At 36.0% G+C, this 8,203-nt stretch overlaps 1 pseudogene; it reads right to left on the minus strand.

Annotated features, from left to right (window-relative positions):
• Nucleotides 1–396: 396 nt before the first annotated feature.
• On the minus strand, nucleotides 397–7,547 carry LOC106970590 (CBY1-interacting BAR domain-containing protein 1-like; annotated as a pseudogene).
• Between the last annotated feature and the right edge of the window lie 656 nt (nucleotides 7,548–8,203).

Consider the following 8,203-nt stretch of genomic DNA (forward strand, 5'->3'; position numbering starts at 1 on the left):
CCCTTTTTTGGCAATGAGCTCAAAAGAAGCAAGTGTAATTGTTAGATCTCTTGGTTTTTGTCATTTGTTTATATTGTAATATCAACTAGGTATAGTATGTTGATATGAAATACTTCTGAAGTACATAATCTTTTTAAAAAGTGGAACTTATGCAAAAATCACATACTGTTAGATTGGGTGTTGAAATGACTGGTGTGTTATATTTTTTAAAATCTTCATTTATGGTCAGCATACATTTCCTTTAATTTGTTAAAGGATTTTAATTTTGGGGTTTCCAGTAGGATTTAATTTTGGGGTTTAACATGTATGAAGCCAGTATAAAGTTTTACAATTTGGTAATTCTGGATTAAGTCTGGATTAAGATGAAAATTGAAATGCAAAGTTTACAGAAGAAAATTAATTTTCTTCTTCTGTAATGTCTTTGTCCTCTTCATCATCTTCTGTTTGTTGATCCTTTTCTGTGTAGACAGGTGGCTACATGTCCTGTTCAAGATACAGACTTAGCTGACAGTAATCTTTCAAGAGGCCACTTTGAATTTGCTCTGACCAGATTTAAACCTGAGGAACAATCTGGTGGTACGGACAATTTTGGAAAAGCTCTAAATCTTCCTCAATAATCTTTTGTATGTTTTGGTAAGCAGCAGTGTAGACCTTGAATGCTTTGCCAATAAATAACATTTCAATAGTGATCAAATCTGAAAATACAGTCTTTAGATCCTCCTTACTTACTGCTTTTCGAAATTGTCCATAGTTTCATCCAGATGATGAGCTGTTTGGGTAGCATCCATTGCAGCTCTCTCTGCAATTTGGTTTCTGTCTGTGAAGTAACATGCGGAGCAGATGGGTTTCGCTGACATGTTCTTTCTGAGTTAATTGTTTAGCTTCTCAATTCCTTGCTGTTAATGTTGCTTTGAAGTCATTTCCTTTCATTCTCAAAATCGGTCCGTAAGCTTTCAAAGCTTCAACCACTTCAGCTTCAAATCTTTCAACCTCTGCTTGTAGATAATGCTCAAGTTTGGCAAACTCCTCAGCGAAGTTTTTCAGGCCCCGCTTTAAATGTGGAGTCTCTGCAGAGGCATACAATTGATTTCATTCACCAATAGGTCTGCTTTGCCTCATAGTCTGGCAGTTTTCCGCACATAAGCAGCAAAGATTTGGCACTGCTCTCGAAATGCTTCTCCACATTTGTGAGAATATCTTACAGTTGTCTGGTTGGAGCGGACTGGTTTTCCAAGCCCCGCCTTCACACCTTGCCTTGTGCTCAGCGGGGACCCTGGGCTGGGGCCTTTGACCTGGGTGTGTGCTGAGGGGTGAGCCGCCCTTCCTGGAGCCCTTTTCTTTTATGTTTTATTTTCTAACTGCTTCTTATTTTGTTGTAGTAAAAAATACAACATATAAAATTTATCATCCTGACCACTTTTAAGTGTAGAGTGCAAGTGATCTCTAAAACACTTTCATCTTGCAAAACAAGCTCTAAAACCATTGAACAACTCTTTCTCCCTCTCCCTCACCTCTGGGAACCACCATTCTACTTTCTGTTTCCAAAAAATTTTTTTTGATGTTTATTTATTTTTGAGAGAGAGAGAGACACAGAGACAGAGCATGAGTGGGGGAGGGGCAGAGGGAGAGGGAAACATAATGTGAAGCAGGCTCCAGGCTCTGAGCTGTCAGCACAGAGCCCGACGACACGAGGCTCCAACTCACAAACAGCAAGATCATGTCCGGATCCCAAGTCAGACATTCAACTGACTGAGCCACCCAGGCACCCCGTTGTTTCTAAGAATTTGACTACTTTAGATACCTTGTGTAAGTGGAGTAGTGCAGTATTTGTCCTTTTTGTGACTGGCTTATTTCTTTTTAATGTTTATTTACTCATTTTGAGAGAAAGGGAAAGCTTGTGCTGGCAAGACTAGGGAAGGGGCAGAGAGAGAGGGAGAGAGAGAGGATTCCAAGCAGGTTCCACACTATCGGGACAGAGCCCTGTGCAGGGCTCCTTCTCACAAACCGCGAGATCATGACTTGAGCCAAAATCAAGAGTCAGATGCTTAACTGATTGAGCCATCCAGGTGCCCGTGACTGGCTTATTTCGCTTAACATAATGTCCTTCAAGTTTCATGTCCTAGCACAGGACAGGATTTCCTCAATAACATTTAGAATGCCATAATTACTTTGATGTATTTCTTAAAAAGTTATTTAAGTAATTCAGAATTTTTTTATATTTTAAAGCAAAGAAACTTCTTTGTAAATGATACCTAAAAGAGAACACCCATAATATAAAGCCAATAATGATGATCATTTACGTATAACTTTGTTATGCGCAATTTTATTTAATAATATTTTTAAAAAATTAATGAGTACAATGAGTCACTAAAATTATTATAATAATATGATGACACAGCATGCTATGAATTCACTTTTTCATTTGAGTTTTACCTCCTGTTGTGTGCACAGATAGAGCAGATGCTCTCAAATATTTACTTGAGTGCAGGTCACATGTATTATAATGACATATTTGATTGTATGGAAAAGACTAAAATCATTTCCCTCCTAATAGGTGAAATATTTACAGAAAATGGTTGCATTATGTACGTGCTAAAGGTATATTATGGTCCTTACAAATTAATGAATTAAAAAAAATATCCCCTGTGCCTAAAACAATAGAAATAGTTGATAAAAATTTGTGGAGAGCTGGTGCTTGGTCATCTGTAGGGAACAAAAGGGACAGATCTCAAACTAATTCTTGTTTCTAGCCACGGTGGATAGTAGTAGTATTTATTTTTCCAGAATAAGAAACTTATAGGAATGTACAAGTTTTTAAAGAGGATAATAACTTCAGTTTGGAAAATCTTGGGTTTTGGAGATCAATTGAGTGCTCCAGGTGGAAATATTTGGCTAAAGTTATATGTATGGATTCAGATTTTAGGAGAGTTATAGACTTGGAGATATTGATTTGGAAGTTAATACAAGCAAAAAGTCTACATAATGAGAAGGTAGAATCCAATTGTCTATGGAATGAGCCTAGTTCCTAATCACAGTTAATTTATAATCTAGTCAAGAATAATCAAGAATTGACTATGTATTTCAAAAGAACAAGTGAACCAAACTTGTGCTGAAATACTTGTAAAGCCTCTATGGAAACCAGCTTGAAAAAAATGTTATCTCATAGGATAAACTGAAAGTAGAATTTAGCCAAACTTTTCACAATAGCTCCAGTTATCTTTCTAAATACTTTTGTACTTAAAATAATTTAGTGCCTTCCTACTGTGCACAGAATATTTAAAATATGTGCTTGAAATACTTTATGTAGATATCACTTATATATTATTTATCTCCCTGTATTATAAATACTTATTTTTTATCTTAGTTTTATTTTATTTTTTTGCCTTCACAAATTGTGAGATACTTGAGGTCAGGGACAAAATTGTATTCCTAAGTGCTAAATGTCATTGACTTTATTTATAGTGAAACTTCTTTTTGAAACCCTAAAAAATGTGAAATTGTGACTGACATCCAAGATATGTTTACTGACTTAGAAACTGACCTGAAGATGAAAGTCTACTGATGTGTGTTTGGCAGGCCCACCAACTTGCCGCTGCTGTTGCTGATCTCCCAAGTAATGAGCAATAATGATTTCTCCATGTGATCAGTCTTCCTTGTTGTAAAGTCTCTTCCTGATCTGCAAGGACTATAGCGTTTACTCAGTCAGATAGAACAGAGTTTAGCTGACTATTGTGTGCGTGTATGTGTGTGTCTGTGTGCTCTGAATTGAGATTCACCTGGGCCTGGAGAAATGATCTTATTTAGTGTAACTATCTCTTCACAGACTTGGGAATTTCAATTCCTTTGTCCATGTTTATTCTAGTCTTTCCATCTTGCAAACAGTATTCTTAATAGAAAATATGAAGCACATTTAAAGACGACTGCTTTTATTCTTTCTATATCATCTTTAGTTGAGATATCATTCGTCCTACACTTTTTAGCTCTTCTTCTTCTTTTTTTCCATAACATGCTTCACAAAGGGGACTTTTAAAAGGATGTTAGTATTTCCTACACTCCTCTGTCATTTAGGTTCAGATTTTTCTGAATCTCTTCTTAAAGACTATGCTGTTAATTTGTCTTGGGTTTTACATCACAACTGCTGTCTTACATACATCTCTTTAAAACTGGGCTTGCCAGAAAATAATCTTTGCGGCTATATGAATTTCTTTAGGTTCTTCACTATCTTTTGTTCCTGTTTTACTTTTTTGTTTGCTTGTTTGTCTGAGTAGGAAGATTGAATTAATCAGAAACAATAACAGTAAAGTCCTTGTACCCTGAGGCCTAATAGTAACCTAAACCCCTGCCAACATCTGAATCTAAGCCTGGTATTTGGGCATATTTCACCTAGGTAAAACTTTAAATATGCACTTTTTAAAGTACATATCCTTACTTTCTCATTTTGGATGATATATAGCATACTGCTTGTTAGAAAAGGTTATTTATAAGATTTTTAGACACCTGCAATGCAATCTGCTTGAGGATTATTACAATAGCCTGATTTAAATATCAATTTGTCAGTTTGAAGAATTAGATTTCTACAGTATATCAAAATTGACTTCTGGTTCTTAATAAGATGACAAACTAGTGTGGGCTGCTGATTCCCTCTTTCCAGTGTAACCCTAGAGATGCTGTAGGTGGAAGACTGACAGACTTGAGATACTCATATAGATTTTTTGAAAAAACGCTAAAGAAATGAAGTGTCACAGAGGTATAAAATGGCAGCCCAGAGCACCTAAGGGACCATTGTTATTTATGGGAGTCTGTGGGTAGAGCCATTTTGTTATACAAATTTTGGACCCTCCCATTACTAAGTCCCTCTTTTTCCACCCTTTTACCACTGAGAGGCAGAACAATAGAACTCAGGTTCTCTGAGGGATGGATTCGGTGGGAGAGACTAATAATATTTTATGAGGATCTTATAACCAAAAGGATATTACTGTGCATGCTCTCGATACTCCTTTCTGAGCCCATTCCCACGGGACACATAACCAGAGGAATCTGCACTGGAAGTACAGAGAGCTCCCTGGGAAGCAGAATCCCCTAATGGAAAATAAATGGGTGTGAAGCATTGGATGGGAGCTTCTGAGAGAAGCTTTCAGAACAGAGTTGTGTCACTGTCCCACCTTCCCACATCAGCAGGATTTTACCTGGGATCAAATTAATATGAGAGAAAAGCAAGATTCAAGAAAAAAAGAAATCATCAGGGAAAAGTGGGATTTTTAAATACCGGTAAAAGAAAGACCTATTCAATAAAATACAACGTCTATGAATATATATTTAAAAAAGCAATAAGGGTGCCTGGGTGGCTCAGTTGGTTAAGCAGTTAAGCCTCTGACTTTGGCTCAGGTCATGATCTCATGGTTTGTGGGTTCGAACCATGCATCAGGCTCTGTGCTGACAACTCAGATCCTGGAGCCTGCTTTGAATTCTGTGTCTCCCTCTCTCTCCGCCCCTCCCCTGCTCTCTCTCTCTCTCTCTCAAAAACAAACAGTAAAAAAAGTTAAAAAAAAGCAATATAATTCAAGTATGTTTGGAAGTTTTAGCACGTTTCCCAAAAAATGATAGATTTGGCAGACAAAAGATAAGCAAAGTTATTGAAGATTTGAATAATTAATAGTTAGAATTAATAGCTATATATTTATGCCAACAGCATGGGTAGATTTATTCTTATCGTGTACACTTGAACTTGAGAAAATTAAGCAACTATCCACTCATAATGGCACCCCCCCAAGAACCTTATTTATAAGGTCCAAAAGAAATAATATCATATTTCATAAGCAAATAAATACTAGATATCAATAAGAAAGGATAAATTAAAAACTAACAATCATAAAACTTGTGTCTATAAAAAATACAATACAATACAATAAAATAATTCTTGAGTTAAAGAGAAAAATCAGGAAGTAATTATTTAAACCAAAAAACTGAAGTTCAAATCAAGCCTATAAACCAATATCAAGTAATTAACCTTATTTGACCCTTGAGCAGAATTTAATATCATTGAGAATTTCCTTTTTCTTGAAACACAACTCTTTCTTTGGCCTCTGTGACAATAGCTTTGTCTATCTTTATGGCCTGTTTCCTCAGGTTCCTTGCAAATTAATCCTTCTTAGTCCTCCCATGAAATGTTTTAATTCCTCAGGATCATCCCAAGACCTTATTCTCTATTTTTTCTTTTCTGTACTCTTAGACATACTCATCCATATACTTGTCTTTAATGATCAAATGCTTACAAAATACTTCCAAAATACCTCTATTCTATACCTTTCTTTTGAGTGCCAAACACCTATGTACCAATTGTCTATTTGACATCTCTGCTTGATTATGTAAAGGTAGATGTAACTTAAAGAAGACTCCAAAGAATATCCTTGTGACCTTTATCCCTTAACCAGAGTCCTCTTTAATGATGCTGTAAACAATGTCCAATATATCAATGTTATATTAATAAAACATTAACATATTGATATGATACTAGCATCTTGTGCAGTATATGTTCTCTATACTCGATGATATTTTTTCACAATTTATTCATATACTTTCATGTAGTCTTTTCAACACTCCATAACCTGGGTTATTAATTGTAATCAGATCTTAAAGACTTAAAATGATTTATAGAGAAATTTTGTAATTTGCTCAAGCTCACATAATTAGGAAGTTACTGAGATGAGCTACGAACCCAAGTAATCTGACTCCAGAGCCTTCACCACAATCTCTCAGCACACATAACTGAATCCTGCCAAGTCCAGCTGAACAATTTCTGAGTCCTGCCTATTCTACAATATTCACTAAATATCTGTATCACTGACAGTACTTAGATTGGTGTAACAAATACCCCCCAATGTGAAATAGCTCAAACCAACTCAAAAACATATTTTGTTCAGAAAATATTCCCAGATGGGACACACCTGGTTGTGGATGACTCCCTTTCATTCAGTGGTTCTGAGATGCAATCTCCTTCTGTCATACAGCCTTTGCCTTTCCCTCTGATTGTACTACAGCTGTATCAGGATGGTAAAAGGGTGAGAGCATAGTGGGTACATGTTGGCTTTTTTTAATGAGCTACTCTTGGAAGTGGCTCATGTCGCTTCTGCACAAAGCCATTATTTATAACTCATTCAACAGATAACACTCATTAGGTAACTGAGGAAAGAGTTGGGAAATCTACTCTCACTGTATACTATTCTTGCTTTTGTATAAAGCTATCGTCACTTTTCACATAGTTTACTTATATAGTCTCCCAAATATCCCTTTTGTATTTTTTCTTGCTCTTTTCTAGTTTGTTCTCTACTTAAAACCTAACCTGATCACATAATTTTCTTGCTAAAACCTCTTCAATCCTTTCCATTGCTGTGAGAAGTCCTCAAGTCTAGCAAGCCTTGGCCTCCACTTACATTTTCAACCTCATCACACTCCATACTCTTTTTTTTTCTGAACTCTAGATGTGCAGACTTATCTTTGAGTTTGTAAACATGACTTGCTTCCTCTAGCCACCGATAATCTTTGTACATGCTGATTCATCTCCCTACTATGCTGTCCAAAGTCCTGACCAGTTCTAACTCATTTTTCAGAACAAATAAACACCTCACTTCCTTGGGGAAGCTTCCATAACATTCCCTTTTTGAAGCACATCCAAAATTTTGAAGTTGGTTTCTCTCATATTCTTAATGCATATTTAATGTTCTTTTCCTACATTATAACACTGCTTTAATTCTAATAGTACGTATTAACATGCATATTAGACTACTTGAGGATGGACATATAAATATCTGTTCTTCACAAATTTTTCTGTCATTCTAGTGCCAGGAAGTATAGGGGTTAAATGTAGGATACAGAAGTGGCCTTCATGAAAAAAAAATGTATATCAGAATAAGGGGAACTATTCCAAAAGGAGGACACACCCAGAAATTTTAGCAGGAATTTTGTGGCAAGATTCTAAATTGTATGGGTATATCAAAAATTATGTGTATGGGGTACATTAAGACAAAACAGATTGTTGTCAGAGTTTGCTTTAATATCTGGCTCTTCTAACTTCCAAATCTTTGTTAAGTTGATCACACTCTCAAAGAATTAGTGTGTGATTTTTAAGGTGCATTTTAGGGGCGTCTGGGGAGCACAGTCAGTTAAGCATCCAACTCTTGATTTCTGCTTAGGTCATGATCTCACG

The sequence above is a fragment of the Acinonyx jubatus genome, chromosome A1, assembly GCF_027475565.1.
Source record: "Acinonyx jubatus isolate Ajub_Pintada_27869175 chromosome A1, VMU_Ajub_asm_v1.0, whole genome shotgun sequence".
Taxonomy (NCBI): domain Eukaryota; kingdom Metazoa; phylum Chordata; class Mammalia; order Carnivora; family Felidae; genus Acinonyx; species Acinonyx jubatus.